A 20,911-nucleotide genomic window follows, 5' to 3' on the forward strand; every position below is an offset into this window, starting at 1 on the left:
TGTCTTTCTCAGTTCCATGCAATCTTTAAAAGAATTAGAGCATTATAATCTTCTGTTTGTGTTTTAAACATTTATTTTAATCTCGCAATATTTTTAGACTCTTTTCTTTATTTCTCACTGTATTGAGAAGTCAACTTAAGGGGAGCACAGACATGTAACTCAGATATTATTGTTCTTTAGTTTTGAAAAAATTCTGCATTTAAAAAATACTTTTCTTTGTTCTATTTTTTAATTTTATTTTGATTTTGATTTGTCATTTTTTTTTAAATTTCACCTCTCATAGTTATATTTCTTTCTATCAACACATATTTGGCCCCTTTTACCTCATCTATCTCCCTCCTCCCCCTCCCGCCCTATCCTCTGGTAACCACTAGTCTATTGTCCATGTCCATGAGTCTCTGTTTGTCTTGTTCATTTGTTGCTTTTAGATTTATATCTCACATATAAGTGATATCAACTTTTTCTGTATGGCTTATTTCGCTTAGCATGATTATCTTGAGGTCCATCCAGGTTGTTGCTAATGGCAGTATTTCATCGCTTCTTATGGCTGATTAACATTTCATTGTATACATGTACCACAGCTTCTTTAGCCAATCATCTAAGGTAGGACATTTTGGTTGCTTCCATGTTCTGGCCACTGTGAATAATACTGCTATGAACATCAGTGTGCAAATACCTTTTCAGATATGAGTTTTCAAGTCTTTGGAGTAAATACCCAGTAGAGGGATTGCTGATTATACCCATTCCAACAGGGGTAAGAAGGTATCTCATTGTGGTTTTGATTTGCATTTACCTAATAGCTAACGAAGTTGAGCATCTTTTCATATATTTGTTGGCCATTTGTATGTCCTCTAGGGAGAAGTGATTGCTCAGGTCCTCTGTCCATTATATGATTGGATTGTTTGTTTTTGTTGTTATTGAATCATATGAGTTCTTTGTATATTTTAGATATTAGGCCCTTATCAGAGGAGATGCTTGCAAATACATTTTCCCATTCAGATGGTTGTCTCTTTACCTTGTTGATGTTTTCTTTTGCTGTGCAGAAGCTTTGTAGTTCGATGTAGTCTTATTCATTTATTTTTGCTCTTACTTCCCTTGCCTTTGAGGTCAAATTCATAAACTTCTCTTTAAGTCCAAGGTCTCTGAGTTTAGTACTTATGTTTTCTTCTATGTATTTTATTGTGTCATGTCTTATATTCAGGTCCTTAATCCATTTTGAGTTAATTTTGGTGTGTGGTGATAGACAAAAGTCTAGTTACATTCTTTTGCAGGCAGCTTTCCAATTTTCCATTTATTGAAGAGGCGTTCCTTTCTCCATGGTATGTTTTCAGCTTTTTTGTCAAAAATTATTTGCCCATATAAATATGGGTTTACTTCTGGACTCTCGATTCTGTTCCACTGGCCTGGGTGCCTGTTTTTCTGCAAATTCCATGCCGTTTTGATTATTGTCACTTTGTAGTATAATTTGAAGTCAGGCAGAATGATGCCTCCAGCTTCGTTGTTTTCTCAGGACGTTTTGGAAATTCGGGGTCTTTGGTGCATCCATACAAATCTGATGATTTTTTTGCTCTATTTCTTTAAAAAATGCCAATGGGATTTTGATGGGGATTGCATTAAATCTGGTAATAAGATTATTTTAACAATGTTGATTCTTCCAATCCAAGAACATGGAATATCTCTCCATTTCTTTGTATCTTTTTCGATTTCTTTTATTAGGATCTTATAGTTTTCATCATATAGGTCCTTCACATATATTGTTAGATTTATTCCTAGATATTTTATTCTTTTTGTTGCAATTGCAAAGGTTACTATTTTTTCCACTTCTTTTTCTGACACCTCATTATCAGAGTATAGAAAAGCTATGGATTTTTGAACATTGATTTTGGATCCAGAAACTTTACTGTATTTGCTTATTATTCCTAGTAGTATTCTTGTGGAGCATTTAGGGTTTTTTTATATAGAGAATCATGTCATCCACAAACAGTGACAGTTTGACTTCTTTGTTTCCTATTTGGATGCCTTTTATATCTTTCTCTTGCCTGATTGCACTCTATAAGAACTCCAGTGTTATTCTGAATAACAGTGGTGATAGTGTACAGCCTTGTCTTGTTCCTGGTTTTAGAGGGAAGGTTTTTAGTTTTTAATTATTAAGTATAATGTTGTCTAAGGGTATGTCATGTATGGGCTTTATTATGTTAAGGTACTTTCATTCTATACCGATTTTGTTAAGTATTTTGGTCATAAATGGATGCTGTATCTTGTTGCAGGCTTTTTCTGCATCTATTGATATGATCATATGACTCTTATTTTTTAATTTGTTTATGTGCTGTATCACATTAACCGATTTGCATATGTTGAACCATCAATGTGCTCCTGAGATGAAGCCCACTTAGTAGTGGTGTATAATGTTTTGAATACGTTGCTGTATTCAGTTCGCCAGTGCCTATTTAGGACTTTTGCATCTGTGTTCGTGAGACATATTGGTCTGCAGTTTCCTTTCTTTGTATTATCTTTGCCACGTTTTGGTATCAGGGTAATATTGGCCTCATAAAATGAGTTGGGAAGTATTGCCTCCTCTTGGATTTTCTGGAAGAGTTTGAGGAGAATAGATATTAAATTTTCTTTGAATATTTGGTAGAATTCACTGTTGAAGCCATCTGGTCCTGGACTTTTACTTTTGGGTAGGTTTTTGATGATTGTTTCAATTTCTATACTGCTTATTGGTCTATTTAGATTTTCCAGTTCTTCTTGTTTCAGTCTAGGAAGGTTTTATCTTTGCAAGCACTGGTCCATCTCTTCTAGGTTATTAAATTTGGTGTTATATACTTTTTTAGAGTATTTTTGTATGATCCTTTGTATTTCTGCAGTGTCTGTCGTAATTTCCCCTCTTTCATCCCTGATTTTGTCTCCTCTTTTTTCTTTAGTGAGTCTAGCCAGTGGTTTGTCAATTTTATTAACCTTCTTAAAGAACCAGCTTGGTTGCATTTATTTTCTCTATTGTTTTGTTTGTTTGTTTTTCCATTTCATTTATTTCTGCTCTAATTTTGATATTTCTTTCTTATTTCTTTCCTTCTTCTAATTTTAGTCTTCATTTGTTCTTCCTTTTGAGTTTTTTAAGATGAAGCATTAGGTTGTTTATTTGTGCTCGTTCTTGTTTTTTAATATTGGCCAGTAATGATATTAACTTTTCTCTTATGATTGCTTTTGCCATGTTCCAAGAGTTTTGATATGTTGTACTATCATTACCATTTGTTTCTATGTATCTCTCTATCTTTTTTTTTATTTCTTCTCTGACCCAGTTATTCTTCAGTAGCATGTTGTTTAATCTGCATGTATTTGTAGTTCTTCCTGCTTTCTTTTTGCAGTTGATCTCTAGTTTCAAAGCATTATGATCAGAGAATATGGTTGGTATGATTTCAACCCTCTTATATTTGTTGAGGCTATCTCTGTGTACCAGTATGTGGTCTATCCTTGAGAATGTTCCATGTGCACTAGAGAAGAATGTATAAGCAGCTGTTTTGGGATGGAAGGCTCTGTAAATGTCAGTTATGTCCAGTTGGTATGATGTATCATTTAAGGATGTTATTTTCTTATTGATTTTTCTGTTTGGATGATCTGTCCATATCCAACAGTGGAGTATTTAGGTCCCCTACTACAATAGTGTTTTGGTCTGTTTCTCCCTTTAGTTCTGTTAGCAATTGCTTTATATATTTAGGGACTCCCTAATTGGGGGCACAGATATTAATAAGTGTTATGTCTTCCTGGTACATGATTCACTTTATCATTTGAAGTGTCCCTCGGTATCTTTCTTTACCTTTTTTATTTTGAAATCTATTTCATCTGATATTAGTACCACTACTCCCACTTTCCTTTGAATACCATTTGCTTGAAATATCATTTTCCACCCTTTCACTTTGAGTTTATATTTGTCTTTGGAGTTGAGATGTATCTCCTGGAGGTAGCATATTGTTGGGTTTTGTTTTCTTAAGCTATTCTGCAACTCTGTATGTTTTTTATTTTTGAGTTCAGTCCATTTACATTTAGGGTGGTTATTGAAATATGAGTTTTTCTTATAGCCATTTTATCTTTTGCTTTCTGGTATTTCAGTGTTTCCATGCTTTCTTGTCCTTGTGTTTCTGTTTTCTTTATTTTGGTTGGCTTTTGTGGATTTTCCCACCTATTCTTCCTGTCTTATGTTATATACTTCAGTTCTGAATCTTTGGTGTGTGGTTACTATTATGAATGTGTAGTTATATATATATACAGTCATCCATTTTCTTGTGTATGTGCCTTATCTCCATTCCCTTTTGCAAATTTGGATCTTTGAATCCTCCCCTATTCTGCCATTGTTGTCTCAATTTCTCCCTATGTATGCTGAACATTCATTACTATCTTGCTATAGCAATTCTTTTCTTATTCTGTAAGTTTATAATGCCCTGTTCTTAGTAAGGATTGCACTCCTCTGCTTCTATCTGCCTGCTAGTTGCCTTACTCTTAATTATGCATATCATTTTGTTTTAGGTGAGCTGACCCTTTTCAGTATTTCCTGTATCGCAGTCCTCGTAGTCCAGAATTCCTTCAGTTTTTGTTATGTCTAGAACAGTCTTAATTTCTCCTTTATATCTAAAGGAGAGCTTTGCTGGATACACTATTCTTGGCTGGTAGTTCCTTTCATTCAATAATTTGAATATTGGATTCCACTCCTTTCTGGCTTGTAAGGTATGTGCTGAGAAGTCCGATGATAATCTGAGTTTTCTTTTATGGGTTACCTTCATCTTTTCCCTCTCTGCCCTGAGAACTCTGTCTCTGTCATTGATTTTTTATCATTTTAATACAAGGTGTTTTGGAGAAGGCCTTTTGGGATTGAGATTATTGGGTATGGTGTTGACTTCTTGAATTCCAAACTCCAGCTCATTCCTTAGATTTGGGAAACTCTCGTCAACTATTTATCTGAAAATGCTTTCTAATCCCTGCTCCTTTTCCTCCCCTTCAAGAATGCCCATTATTCTTATGTTTCCTCTCCTGATGATATCAACTCGTTCTTGTATTTCTCTTTCATTATTTTTCATTCTTCGGTTTCTCTCTTTTTCCTTCTGATTTATTGCTAGGTTTCTGTCTTCGATATCACTGATCCTTTCCTCCACTTGTTCGACTCTATTTCCCAAGCTTGCTATTTCATTGTTTTCAATTATTGCAGTGTGTTCTTTATTTCCAGAAGTTCTATTTGGTTCTTTTTGTGGGTTTCAATCTCTTTGCTAAAGAACTCATTCTGGTCATCTAGTTGTTTTTTCAGTTCCTGAAATTGTTCATATGACTCATTTTGGATCTCACTGATTTTTTTCAGAAGTACCATCCTGCATTCACTGTCATTTAAATCACATATTTCTATGTCTGTTAGCTTATTTTCTGGAAATTGTTCTCTTTCTTTCTTAGCTGCCTGTCACCTTCGTTATTTATGGTGTTTAATCGACTATTTCCTTGCCTGGGCATTAATGGAAGTGTATTCTGTTGTTTTTGCAGAAAGAATATTTATTACGTAAAGGTCTCTCTTTAGCCCGTTGCAACGAATGCATTTTTCTTTTGGTTTCCAGTAGGTGGTGTCTAAGCCTCTTGGATCCCTGCTTTATAAAGCCTTAATAATGTCTTTTTTCTTTCTTATAGATGTTTAATCACACTTGCTACCCTCAACCTCAGTCCCTGTCAGTGTTAGTGACAGTTTCGGTAGCATTTGCTTAGATTCCCATGGGTCTCTCAGTGTTCAATCTTAGCGATATCGGGGAGGGCCTGCGGAGGCTGGTTTGGTGAATGGTGGCTGCGGCTCTTCCTCATGTTTTGCAGCCTCGGCTAGTAATAATCAACTGCTGCTTCTCTACCATCCCCACTTTTTTGACTTCTGCCTTGATTTCCGAGCACTGCGACTGCGTGGAGCTCACAGCTCTCTTAGGCAAGATTGTTCAGGGAACCTGCTACACCTTCTCCTCTCCCCTTCCACCTGTAGGGAGCTCTGGCTTTGAGAGGCAGCTTCTTCATTTCTCCCTGTCTATCTCCTGGAGTTCTAACCTGTGGTAGCTCTTATGCACAGATCCCACGCTCAGATGTGTTGGTGTGCAGGTTAGGTGTTTTTTGCTGAGTTTTATATGTTAAGCTTATTCTTGCTTCAAGGGATGAGATCTGGGGATGTCTTTTACTCCACCATGTTTCTGATATCAGTCTAATTTTTTTTCTTTTTAAATAAAATTCTTTATAGGACTTTGGATCTCACAGCTATTTTTCTTATTTTCTTATCTTTCCCCTTTTTCATTTTTTACCACATTATTTTGATGTCTTCTGGTAGGTTTTCTCCATTCTATCTTCTACATCTTCAGATAAGCATTTTAGTTTCTGTTCTCACATAGTTTATTATCCAAAGTTCTTTCTTGTTCCTTTTTTGTGCCTTCCAATATTTTTTCTTGAATAAAATGTCATTTATTATTTCCTTGAAGGTATTAAGTATAATTTTTAAAGTTTTATTCTAATATCTTTATTATCATTTGCCTACCAATTTCCTTTCTATTTTTATATTTTGTTTCCTTCTCTTTTTTATTCATTGCCTTTGTGACTTTATTGCTAGCAATCGTTGGCTGTTAATTCATAATTAAGATGAGATATTTAAAAAAACTTATTGAAACATCTTCATGCTGAGAAGGACTTGTAAGTGGTGAGCTTCCTTGAAGATAAGACTTCTGGGGATCTGGATGTCTCCCAAGTCCCTTATTTCAGGCCTTTCCCAGGAAGCTGTTTAGTTTCTCCAGAGAAGTGTCAACAAGTCTCCCACTGAGAAGGGAATGCCAGGATCCAATCAGAGGAGGACGATGAACATCTCACCATTCACCTCTTAGTTCCCTTGATTTCTTCAGCTCATCCCCAGCACACTCTTTGCTGAGCCTGCTGATTTTGGGTTCAATGTGGCTCATTTGCACCAGGGAATGAATCTCTAGTGTCCTTGTGGAAAAGGGTTTTTGTGGAACAGAGCAGAGGAGTAGGAGAATCTAAAATCCAACTATCGCGCTCATTCCAGATATTCCTCCTGTTCTCAATCTTCATCCTCTTTTGAGGTCTTTTTAGAGATTCCATGCTTGGCTGGGCTGTGCTGAGCAGAAGTTCCTCTGCAGGCACTTCCGGTTCTGTATCTGATGAAGAATAGATCAAAAGCATCCTTCATTTTTGTTTATGGGCTAATGTTTTTCTAAATTTTTTTCCTCATATTGGTGTAGAAGAAGTAAAAGAGTGCAATTTCACATTGTAACAGCCACCCAGAAACTTGGCAGTTCCCCCAAAAGCTTTGTCTTTCCATTTCAAACTTTTCCTTTTATTTCTAGGTGAAGAGAAAGAACTTATGGATCTTGTCTTCAATTCAAATGTAAACATTAAAATTTAACATTATTTATGTAGAGATGTTGGTTGCAGTCTTTTCTGTTATTATTCTCAAAGATTAAATTATTATTTTTCCTTTTCTGTTTCAGAGGACATCTTTGCATTGAGTGTTCTTTAAGACTGTGGGGGAAAATGTACATAGAAGAAGCTGTGCTGTGCCAGAGGCTAAGACTCAGTATCTTGACTGAACACGTAGGAGAAACTATATAGCACTGTCACAAAGAAGAGCCAAAAGCTAGCAGTTGTAATGAATAAAACTTTGCATTAAAGTCTAAATATGAATAGCACTGCCATTACCTTGGCTAAATATTCCTCTAGGCCTTAAGCTATTAGATATTTGTGGAAAGTTATTAAATAGAATGGGTGACTTTACTGACAAAATTCCTATTAACCTGCTTGAGTGACAGAGAGTTCAATATCCCTGAAAGGCACTAGAAATTTCCCCCAAAATTATTTATCTCCAGCTTAAAGACAGCTAGAGAAAGCCCGAAAACAAAACCAACTGAACAATAACAACTACAAAAAAAATCTTGTCTCTTAACTATTTAACTTTTATTCATGCCCACTTCTATCATAAAACACATGAACATCTTGTGAAAAAACACATTTATGTAGTGAATAAAACATTTAAATTAGTAGACTGAGTAAAGCAGATTGCTCTCCCCAATATAAGTGGACCTCATCCAATTAGTTGAAGGCCTGTATAGAACAATAAGCTGACCCTCCACCAAGTAAAATAATTCCACTGACTGATAGTCTTCAAATGGAAACATCAGCTCTTCCTCATTCTACAGCACCTTCTGGCCCTCACACTCAAACTGGAACATCAACTATCAGCTCTGCATATTTTGGACTTGCCAGCCTCCATAATCATGTAAGTAAAGTCCTTATGAATAGATAGATGGATGGATGGATGGATGGATAGATAGATAGATAGATAGATAGATAGATAGATAGATAGATAGATAAGGAGAGAGGAGAGAGAGAGAGCATCCTACTGGTTATCTTTCTCTGGAGAACCCTGATTAATACACATGGTTGGTAGTACTGACCACCCCTATCCCTTATATCTTGACCACTGTCACTGAGTGTCATGTCACATAGGAAGTGCAGGTCAATTACTACAACTGAGGGCCTTGACCACAGCTGCACATTGGAATCCCCAGAGTAACATCACAAAGTACATATATAGTGATTGCTCAGAATCTCCAGGGGGTGTGCCTATGTTTTGGAGGTTGTGATCCCAGGTTATAGAACATCACTTGCAAAATTTCACAGGATGACATGACCTAAGAAAACTGGGGTATCATTAACTCATGAAGCATTGGAGGGCCTACTCTTTTCATTGCACCTGGAACACAACAGTACACTTTATTCTTTCACTTAGCAAAAATGTATTGATCCCCTCCTGTATCGCAGTTCCTAGATTCTGAGAAACAGCATCTGCCGAAAGACAGAAGTCCTTCTCTCCTGGGGCTTACACTGTGATGGGGTGGAGGGGAACAAGCACATCAGATGGCAGAAACAATCATGTCATATGGCCATCAATAAGTGGGATGGAGTGTGGCTATGTAGGGAGAGTGGTGAGGGAAGGGGTCACTGGTAATGTGGCATTCCATTAGACTCTAAAAGAAATAAGAACCAATTTGGCAAAGATCAGGAGAAAAGCAGAGCAACAGCTAAGTCCTGAGTCTATTAAAAATTTAATCTAGTAGTTTTATGATCATGGTTTTCCAGATGAAAAGTCAAAGCTCAGAAAGGCTGGAAGACCACTCCTAGTCATATAGGATCTATCTGTTATTAGACACTCATTGTTATATTGTGATTAAGTATAGCTACTTGGCATTGATTAAGATGGTGTTGAGATTAAAATATTTTCCCTATAATACAAAGTTTTTTTTAATGTATTAGTTAGGATTCTTTGGTGATAAACAACAGGAATCCATTCTACATAACATGTGAAAAGGAATTAGTTTAAGCCAGATTCCCAGAATAAAAGGGAAACTGTAGAATTAGGCTTTGGAATGATTGTAACCAAGGGTAGCTCTGGAGACCTGGGTAGCAGGGATGAGTGAACACCTGAATATTTTGGGAACAGAGTCTGGAATGGCTAGAGAGCATCTCGTTGGCCTAGCAGGTCACCATTGATTGCAAAGGATAGGGGAAAACAATTTTATTTACAGTCCTAGCAAGATTGAGATAATGTGGGGGGTTACAGGGGTTACAGCACAAAATGTGGGTGCTGTGACCTAAGGAGGAACAGGCATTGGGTAGGCAAAACAAAATATGTCCATCTTTTCCTAATTCACAGCTCTGGCTTATTCTTGGTGATGCTGAATGAAAAGTAGTCCAAGCTAATCTGGGCAATTTCTCAATGCACCTTATTCCTAACAAGTGGGGAAAATATGGTTTAGTAAATGTAGAGTTGGGTAAAATCCCAAAGAAGGTAGAATTTCCAAGCCAACAGGAATAACTCTTTTATAATTGTTGACATTTTTTTTCAAGAGAATATAGCTATCAGAGATTAATAGAACATTAGGAGCTCTGTAATTAATGGTCTGAATTAGGTTTGATTTTGTATTTAACTAAATTTCCAATGATTGAAGAGCTGCGAATTATGAATTCTGAGTTTAGAGTTATGTTGGTATCATGGTAGAGTGAGAAGATTCTATTCTTTCTTTCCTTAAATTTGTTAAGTTGGACAACTATAACTCAACAAAGGATCCCCTGCTCAACAAACAAATACTCCTGCAAGAGCCACACATCAGAACATCTGAAGGTGGACATATTGAAACAAGTATGAGGGGAGTGAAAGGAGAAAGAACAAAGATGATGGCCCAGACAAAATTCGGTGCCCACCATGACTCCAGTGACCATGGAGGTGGTGGAGAAACTCAGCAGCAACTCTCACACTATAGCCTGGAGAGTAAGAGGGGTGGAAGCAGTCTCCCTCTCCTGCCCCCCAGGAAAAGGCATTTCCTTTCTCTCTTTCCCACCAGATCTGGATAGAGGAGGCTGAGAAGCCTTAAACAAAAACCTGGAAATGTCAGACTTGCCCCTGACCACACTGACTGGCAGAGCCCAGTAAAGAAAGTTGGAAAGCTTTAAACATCACAGCAATGCTAACACCCTTTGCTAGGAGGGGGGTGGAGCTGTGAAATGGAGAACTCACCTCTCCTGCCCTACCCACTCTGGCAGGGCCTCCTAGAAGCAGTGGAGACACCTCCAATAACATAGTCTGGCCAACAGTCATTAGTAAAAAGGAGGTAAATCTAAGAGTTCATAAAACTGGGTCTCCACCACCTGCTACCATCTCACAACACAGCAGTGGTGCCTTGTACAGAGGTAAGCTGATCACAGAGAGTAAACCCACCATCCCAAAGAGTATGTGGCATTTACTTTAACCAAAGTGATGCCACTAAACCATAATCCCAGAGGTGTAAATAGTGCAGGTAAGAAAAAACAAAAACCTGTGTTATGTCATTTACTGGAAAACTAAGTAAAGTGCCCTGCATGTCAACTTGCTATACAGTTGAGAACAAAACAGTATTTAAACAAGAAAAGAAATCACTACATCAAATGCACAAACAGAAACAATTCATCAAAAACTATGAACAATTAAAGTAATTCAGTAGCACAGAAAGAAAATGAGAAGTCTTTAGGAACCAAACTCAAAATCATGGAAGACTATAACTTAAATGACCAAGCATTCAACATTACAGTTATGAAGAAACTCAATGACATAGAAGAAAACTCAGAGAGGAAGTTCAATTGCTCTCAGAAGAAAAAATATATATTAATGAACAAAAAGAGTACTTTACCAAAGATAGTGAATCTAAAAAAGAACCAAACAGAAATGCTGGAGCTTAAGAACTCAATAAATGAGATAAGAAATGCATTAGAGAACAGTGGAAATAGAGCAGACCAGATGGAAGAGAGAATTTGTGAACTTTAAGATAGAAACCTAGAAATGACCCAGGAGAAAGAGGACAAAGAGTTTTTTAAAAAATGAAAAAAAACTCTACAAGAATTATCTCACTATATTAGAAAGAACAACATAAACATAATAGGTATAGCAGAAAGAAAAGGGAGTGAGAAGGGAACAGAGAGCCTACTCAAAGAAATAATTGATGGGAACTTCCCAAGCCTATGGAAAGAACTGGACTTTAGAATAGAGGAAGCTAACAGAACACCTAATTATATCAATGCAACAAACAAACAAACAAACAAATAAAAACCCTCTTCAAGATACATTTTATTCAAATTTTCAAAAATTAATGACAAAGAGGGGGTGGCTCCTTAGTGTAGTGGTTAGCACATTTGCTTTACACGCAGAAGGTCCTGGATTTGCACCCCAGGTGGAGCCACAGACCATATCATGAGTGCGCCAGGCCCCAGGAACATGCCATGAGCATGTGGGAGAAGATGCCTCGCCTTCAGAGATCCAGTTCTTAAGAGGAAACAGCAACATTCATAGGTCAGGGGTGGAAGGGGGGGGCAATTAAAGAGGGAAAAAAATTAATAACAGAGAAAAAATTATCAAGGCAGCCAAGGAAAAAATACTAACCTACTAAAGAAAAGCCATTAAATTATAATCAGATTTCTCAGTAGAGATATTACAAAACAAGAAAAGTGGAAGGAAATACTCAAAATACTGAAACAAGAACTATCAGCCAAGGAAAATACATCCAGCAAAGTTATCCCATAGATACGAAGGAGAAATAAAGGTTTTTCCAGACAAACAAAAGCTGAGAGAATTTATCATCACAAAACTTGCATTATAAGAAATGTTTAAAGGAGCACTTCTGCCAGAAACAAAAAGACAAAAGTATGCAAAACATGGAGGAAGATGACTAACAGACAGGCCGAAGCAGAAAGCCACAATTCTACTTCAGAAAAGGATATTAAACACAATTATAAAGTTTAAAGGTGAAAAAAAGGCATTAAAAATAACTATACTGCAATTTGGTAACAAATACACAACATAAAGAGAGACAATTTGTGACAAAAAAAAAGTATAAAGGGGGAGGAGGAAAAGGATTGACTAGATATAAGTGAATGAAGATAAGAGGCAATCAGAAGAAAAGGGACTATTGTATGTATGAGATTTTTACACAAACATAATGGTAACCCTCATAAAAATAATCCAAAGCTGAGACACAAAACATTAAAAAAAAAAGGAGATGGAGAAAAAATAGGAAACTACCAAATTAAAATCACAGACAGAGCCACAAGGGAAAAGAAACAATGGAGATACAGAACAACCAGAAAACAAAAGGTAAAATAGCTGTAGTAAGTCCTCACGTGTCCATTATCACCATAAATGTAAATGGACTGAACTCGCCAGTCAAAGGAACAGGGTAGCAGAATTAGAAAAAAAAAAGATGCAACTAAATGTTGCCTGTAGGAGACTCACCTCAGATCTGAAGATAAACATAGGCTTAAAGTAGCTACCACGGCAACACTTGGCATCCAGAGAAAAGAATGTATAGCAGTATTTATATCAGAAAAAATAGAGTGCAGTACAAAAAACGAAATAAGAGTCAAAGATGGGCATTTCATAATGGTAAAGGGGACAATTCATGACAAAGACATAACACATCAATATATGTGTCACCACCTGGGAGCACCACAATATATAAAGCAATTATTAATAGACCTAAAAGGAGAAATAGACAAAAATATAATTATAGTAGAGGACCTAAATACTCCATTGACAGCAATGGATAGCTCATCCAGACAGAAAGTCAATAATTAGACCATGTGGCCTTGACACATTAGACTACATGGCCTGAATCAATATCTTTAGAACTTTTTAACCAAAAACAACAGACTATACATTCTTTGTACAATCTAGTGTACATAGAAAATTCTCAAGAATACAGCATATGTTGGGGCACAAAACTAGTCTCAAGAAATTTAAGAAAACTGAAATCATGCCAAGGATATTTTTCAAACACAATATGAAACTAAAAATTAATAACAGAAATCTGGAAAAAATACAAATATGAGATTAAACAACATGCCACTGAACAATTAGGTAAAACAAGAAATAAAAAGAAGAAATTAAAGGATACAGAGTGACAAATGAAAATAAAAACAAGACATACCAAAATTTGGGGAATGCAAAAGTAGTACTAAGAGGAAAGTTGATTGCATTACGGGCCTACCTAAAGAAAGAAACAAACAAAAATCTCAAACACTCTAACATTACACCTTAAAAAACTAGAAAAAGAAAAACAAATGAGCCCAAAGGAAATAATTTAAAAAATCAGAGTAGAAAAAAATGAAATTGAGAACAAAAGAACAATTAAAAATTAATGAAATAAAAAGATAGTTCTTTGAAAAAATAAACAAATTGACAAACCTCTGTTTAGACTGACTAGGAAAAATGGAAGACTCAAATCAATAAAACCAGAAGTAAGAAAGGAGAAGTCACTATAAACACCACAGAAATACGAAGGATTACACAAGAATATTACTATGGAAGGCTATACCTCACCAGATTTGATAACCTAGAAGAAACAAACAAATTCTTAAAAATATACAACCTTCTTAGAATGAATCACAAAGTGGAAAACATAAATAGACCAATTATTAGTAAGAAAATTGAAACAGTAATAAACAAAAAAATCTCCCAAAAGAAAAAAATCCAGGACAAGATACCTTCACTGGTAAATTCTACCAAACATTCAAAGAAAATTTAATTGCTACCTTTTCAACATCTTCCAAAATTTGAAAAGATGGACTACTTCCTAACTTATTTTATGAATTCAACATTACCGATACCAAAAACAGGCAAGGACAACCGAAATAAAAAATAAAAAAATAATAGGCCAATATCTCTGATGAACATAGATGCAAAAATCCTAAACAAAATAGTAGCAAATCAAATAGAACAATACATTAAATGTATCATATATCACGATAAAGTGGGGTTCATTCCAAGGATGCAAGGATAGTTCAACATCCGCAAATCAATCAACTTGATATACCACATTAATGAAATAAGATATGAAAAAATCATGTTATCATATCAATAGATGCGGAAAAAGTGTTTGACAAGATACATCTATTTATTATAAAAATACTCAATAAAAATGGGTATAAAAAGAAAGTTCCTCAACATAATAAAGGCCATATATGACAAACTTTCAGCTAATATCATACTCGATGGTGAAAAGCTAAAAGTTTTTCCTCTAAAGTCAGGAACAAGACAACAAATACCCACTCTCACCACTGTTATTCAACATAATACTGGATTCCCTGGCCAGATAAATTAGGCAAGGAAAAGAAATAAAAGACATCCTAATTGGGAATGAAGAAGTAAAACTGTCACTATTTGCAGATGACATGATTTTATATGTAGAAATCCTAAAGATTTCACCAAAAAAAAAAACTATTCAAAACAATGAACAAATACAGTAAAGTTGTAAGATACAAAATCAATATACAAAAATCTGTTGCATTTCTATACACTAACAACAAAATATCAGAAATGAAGAAAACAATTTCATTTACAATTGCAACAAAAAGAATAAAATATCTAAAAATAAGCTTAATAAAGAGGTAATGGACCTGTACACTGAAAACTACAAGATACGATTTAAAGAAATTGAAAATACAAAGAAATGGAAAAGTAATCCATATTCATGAATTGGAAGAATTAACATTATTTAAATGGCCATATTACCTAAAGCAATATATAGATTTAATGCGATCTCTATCAAAATCCCAAAGGTTATCTTCACAGAAATAGAACCAAAAAAACCTTCAAATTTGAATAGAACCACAAAAGACCCCGAATAGCCAAAGCAATCCTGAGAAAAAAAAGAACAAAGTTGGAGGTAACAAATTCCCTGACTTCAACTATATTACAAAGGTACAGTAATTGAAACAGCATAATATTAGCAGAAAAAACAGACACACGGACCAATAGAACAAAAATGAAAACCCAGAAATAAGCTCATCCATAGATGGACAACTAATTTTGAGAAAGAATCCAAAAATGTACCATGGAGAAAGAAAATTCTCTTCCATAAATGATGCTGGGAAAACTGGAAATCCACATGCGAAAGAGTAAAACTAGACTGCCATCTGACACCATACACAAAAATTAACTAAAAATAAATTAAAGACTTGAATATAAGACCTGAAACAATAAAATACATAGAAGAAAACATAGGCATTAAACTTATGGACATTAGTCTAAAAGAGTTTTTTGCGAACTTAATCCCAAAGACAAGGGAAGTAAAAGAAAAAATAAATGAATGAGACTACATCAAACTAAAAAGCTTCTCTACAACAAAAGAAACCATCAACAAAACAAAAAGTCATTCAACCAATTGGGAGAAGATATTTGCCAATGACACCTCTGAGAAGGGGTTAATTTCCAAAATATATAAAGAACTCACACAACTCAATAACAAAAAACAAACAATTCAATTTAAATTTTAAAAATAGGCAGGGGACCTAAATAGACACTGCTACAAGGAAGAAATACAGATGGCAACAGATATATGAAGAAAAAAATGCTCAACATCAATAGATATAAGAGATATGCAAATCAAAACTGCAATGAGATATTACCTCACACCAGTTAGAATGGCTATTATCAATAAGACTGGAAATGACAAGTGTTGGAGAGGATGTGGAGGAAAGGAAAACCTTGTACACTGTTAGTAGAAATGTAAATCATTGTAGCCACTATGGAAAACAGCACAGAGTTTCCCTGAAAAATTAAGAATAAAGTTACCATATGACTCAGCAATCCCACTTCTGGGTATCTACCTCAAAAATTTGAAAGCACTTTCTCATAAAGATATACATAACCCTATGTTCACTGTAGCATTGTTCACAATAGTGAAGACGTGGAAACAACCAAAGCAAACTTCGATGGATGATTGGATAAAGAAGTGATATGTATTTACGATGGAATACTACTCAGCCATAATAAAGATGAAGTATTGCCATTTACAACATCATAGATGAATCTTGACAGTATTTTGCTAGGTGAAATTAATAGAAAAGGACAAGAACCATATGTTTTTACTCATATGTGGCATATAAAAAAATGCAACAAATGGACAAACAAAATAAAAAAAAAAAAAACCTCATAGATACAGAAAACAGAATGGTCGTTACCAGAAGGGAAGTGGGTGGGGGAAAGATGAAAAGGGTAAAGAGTGTCAAATATTTGGTGAGGAAAGGAAACTAGAAAAAAGGTGGTGAGCACATAATAAACAGATGTCGTATTATAAAATTTTGTACTTGAAATGTATATAATGTTATTAATCAATGTAACTCCAATAAATTTAATTTTTAAAAAATTAAATTCATAGAAATATAGAGTAGAAAAGTAGTTGCCAGGGGCTGGGAAGTAAGGAAAATAGAGAAAGTTTGGTAAAAGGTTACAAACTTTCAATTATAAAATGAAGAGGGTCCAAGGATTTAACATATAACATGGTGCTTACAGTTTTGTTACCACAGTGTTGTATAGCTGAAATTTGCTAAGAAAGTAAACTTAAATGTTCTCACCAAAAAAGGGGGAGCAGGTAAAATATGTGTGGTAATAGATGTGTTAATTAACTTAATGGTGGGAAATCCTTTCAAATACATCAAATCATCACATTTTACATTTTAAATATCTTACAATTTTGTCAACTATACTTCAATAAAGCTGAAAAATCCAAAAATGAATAAAATAAAAATGATTTTCTGTGAAGCTATAATATTAAATAACTAATAACTAAATAATAACTAAATAATAAATAAATAAATAAAATTCTGATTTAAAAGAAAGTAGCCAATTGTTTCATCCTGGAAATTATTTTGTACAATAAATCAAAGAAGTAGAACTTGGGTTCCTGGTTTTCCTCCTTAAGCAGAAGTCAAATTGAATATATTTTATTACAAAATAACAAGATATTTTCTCACTGTTTTAGTTGCATCATGTCCTGCTAGAGTTTACATATTTAATATTAATAGAGTATATCATAAAGATTTTTAGTTGTATTCTGTTAATTCCTATATTTAATTTCTGCTTACATATTCTATTGCACATTCAGGAAACACTTGAGAGTTTGCTCTATGCCTCTGTCCCGGGTCTACTGGGATACAAAGACACAAGGATGAATGGAACTTTACAGAGGTCATAGTGTAGCCAGTATGAATGGAGGACAAACACGCTGTCTATTGATTGCTTCTTCCGTAACAACTGCAGCATCATCATTCCCATTGCACAGAAGAGTTTGTCCCTGTAGTCTACAGAGCTGAAGGTGACGGTGTTGGAATTTCCACCCTGTGCTCCACAGCCTGTGCTATTTTAATAAGACAAGTCTTCTTCAGAGGAGCTAGATATATACATGGCTGCATATGATTTGATAAATGCTGTAAGAGGTTGTACACTCAGCTGTGGGACAACAGAAGAATGCACAATTCATTCTACCTGGAGAGGTAGTGACATTTGACTTGCATCTTGAAGAATATGTAAAATTATTCCAGGCAAAGAAGAGCAGAAAAGGCCTTTCAAACAGAAATATATATATACATCAGAAAAAGCATAGAGACTTAAAATCCACAGAAACTCTGTGGATTAATAAATAGCCACATGATATGGTACGTGATGAAAGCAGAGCCAGAAGATGATGCCGAAAAGGCCAGCCAGAGCCAATCATGAAGGTCACAAAACAATCAAAATTAGTTTTGTGTTCCTTGCTTGCTAGCTTGTTTTTTAAGCAGGAACATGACCAGAGCTGTGCTTATTATAAAAATGATATCACTGCCCATGTGGAGCACAGATGGAAAGAGAAGCCAGAGTGAAGAAGTGCACAGTGAGGAGAGCACTGAAAGTCTGGGACAGTGAGGTGGGAACTATTAGAAAGACTCGACAGGTAGCAAACCTCTAGTTTCTGTCACAGGGGCCTGAGGAAGGTAGGGTAGTAGTAAAACTGTCCATTCATGGACTGTCAGGAATATGGCATAAGGAAAAAGCAAGTGCTTATTCTAATTTTGTTTGCTCAATATACTCAGTATTCTCAAAATATTGATGACTGTAGCCAAATGTGGCCACTTGACAGAAACCATAAACTGATGTTTCATTTTCCCTATGTGGAGATATAGATATATAGGCTTGGGAGGTCTATATATTTATACATAACTACCTTTATCTGTCTCATACATTGACTAAGATGATGCCGATTTTCAGATGCAACCTTATAGTTTTTAGAAAATATATATGTTACAGAATGGTTTTTATATGTATGTATATTTGTATGATTTTAAAATATATGTATTTATACATCTATATAATCGTACATAATTCAGTGAATATATAAGACAACCTAATATTTTACCCCAAATCTTAGCATAGACTTAACTAAGAAAGAGATTATTAAAGGAGGATATTATTGCTTTGAATTGAGATCTTCTGGGACTATTAGACTGAGAGCAGAGAAAGCAGAAGCCAAGAAAGAAAAAGAGGATTACAAATAAGAAAAGGTACGTTTTACAAATATGTATTTAGGTATCTGTCCTTTCAGACCTATTTCACAAAATGTGTTTTTCACTTTGTAAACTATGTTTTATAAAATTATTAATATACTAGATATTCCAAATGTTGAATCCTGAGTATCATATTACAATGTAGACTCAGTATCAGAAACTTAAAATCACATAGATGTGGTGAAAATATGATAGAAATATTTAAATATCATTAATAGCACTTAAATTAGGTTGACACATTCCATTTGTTTGGCATCAAATAGAATATTTCTCTTCCCACTTCCTATCAACAAAATCACAACTCTAAATCCATTAATCTCTAAGAATATGTCTGTGGGTATTGTTTCTTATAGAATTATGTTGACATCTGTTAAATATGAGTAATAGGTTATCATTATAATTTTTTACCATGTTTTTAAAATATTTGAAATATTTTATAATTAGTTTTTTAAATGATAAATATTAAAAGGGAATATCTGTAGGTGCAGAACGATATAAAGTTTTTAAATAAAAGAAATTGTAAGAAGAGGATCTTCACACTGCTCAGTTTAATATCCTACCCTTAGTTTGGCATGACAGGTAGAGAGACACTCTGTGACAGGCACAGCCTGGCACAAACAGAATAATTCAATTCCAGAAAAGAGGATAAGCCTTCTTGTGCCTTAAGAATTTTAACTTCTGAAATGCTTTTTTATTTGTTTGTTTGAATGTGTAGCACTAGGGTGAGGGCCTTAAATTTTCACTAAAATAAATTGATTAGGCAAAATACAAATTTCTATTTTACTTCTACAGTATAAATTTAATTACCTTATTAAAGTAGCTTCCTTTTTTGTTGTTGTTCAAGGTAATACAATTAAGTATATTGAAGATGTCAGAGTGATCCAAGTAAAATTATTAAAGGAAGATAGGTTTTATTTTCAGAACTTTGGTCGAATTTTAGTAAAAATAAACCATATATAAAAATCAGGGTTGTTAAATTTCATGTTGTATTCTGTCATTACATTAAGGTATAATGCAAGACACCTTGACAAAATCTGACCAGGAGAAAGAAGCAGAATTTGAAGCCATTTTAGGACAGATTAGTGCATAGCTTTGTCTTCTTTAAATATACAAAAGTAATCTATTGTAAAATAAATCCACCTACCACCCCAAGTGGTCTTTCTTAAACAAGAGACAGATAATTCTGTTCAAATCCTCAAACAGATTCTTAATTCCTCAGAGTAATTGCCAGAGTTCCTAAGAACACATCTCTGATGTCTGGAAGCTGTCCTGGCCCTCGCAGATAGACCTAGTGTTCTCCTGTTGAACACAAATCATTTCACAGAACACCACCATCAGACAAGGTCATTTGGAGGGCATCCATTAAGACAAAAACAAGACCACTAAATCAAGTCTGAACACATTGGAAATATGTTTAAACCACAAAGTGACCAAATATCCCCCTCTCCTGGCAAGAATAAGTAACTGCAGCTTTTAAGTAAATTCCAGCTTTAGCCTTGCTTCTTTTCTTTTTCTTTTTTTTTTTAATTTTTTTTTATGGTGACATTAATTAAAGAAATCCAATAACTTTCAGCTATGTACTTTAACAGTAAAGCATATATATGTTTACACTGTGTGTTCACCTCCCATAGTTAGATTTCTTTCTCTCACTACATATTTGACTCCTTTTCCTGGTCTACCACCCCTCTCCCCCAACCGCCCTAACCTCTGGTAACCACTAGTCTGTTGTCCATGTCCATGAGTTTCTGTTTGTTTATCCTGTACGTTTGTTCCTTTTAGGTTTATATCCCACATATAAGAGATATCATGTGACTTTCGACTTTTTCTGTCAGGTTTATTTCGCTTAGCATGATTATCTCAAGATCCATCCATGTTGTCACAAATGGCAATATTTCATTTCTCCTTATGACTGAGTAATATTCCATTGTATATATATACCACAGCTTCCTTATCCATCACCTATCATAGGACACTTCGGCTGCTTCTATGTCCTGAC

Source organism: Pteropus medius, unplaced genomic scaffold (genome assembly GCF_902729225.1).
Source record: "Pteropus medius unplaced genomic scaffold, Ma_sr-lr_union100, whole genome shotgun sequence".
Classification (NCBI taxonomy): Eukaryota; Metazoa; Chordata; class Mammalia; order Chiroptera; family Pteropodidae; genus Pteropus; species Pteropus medius.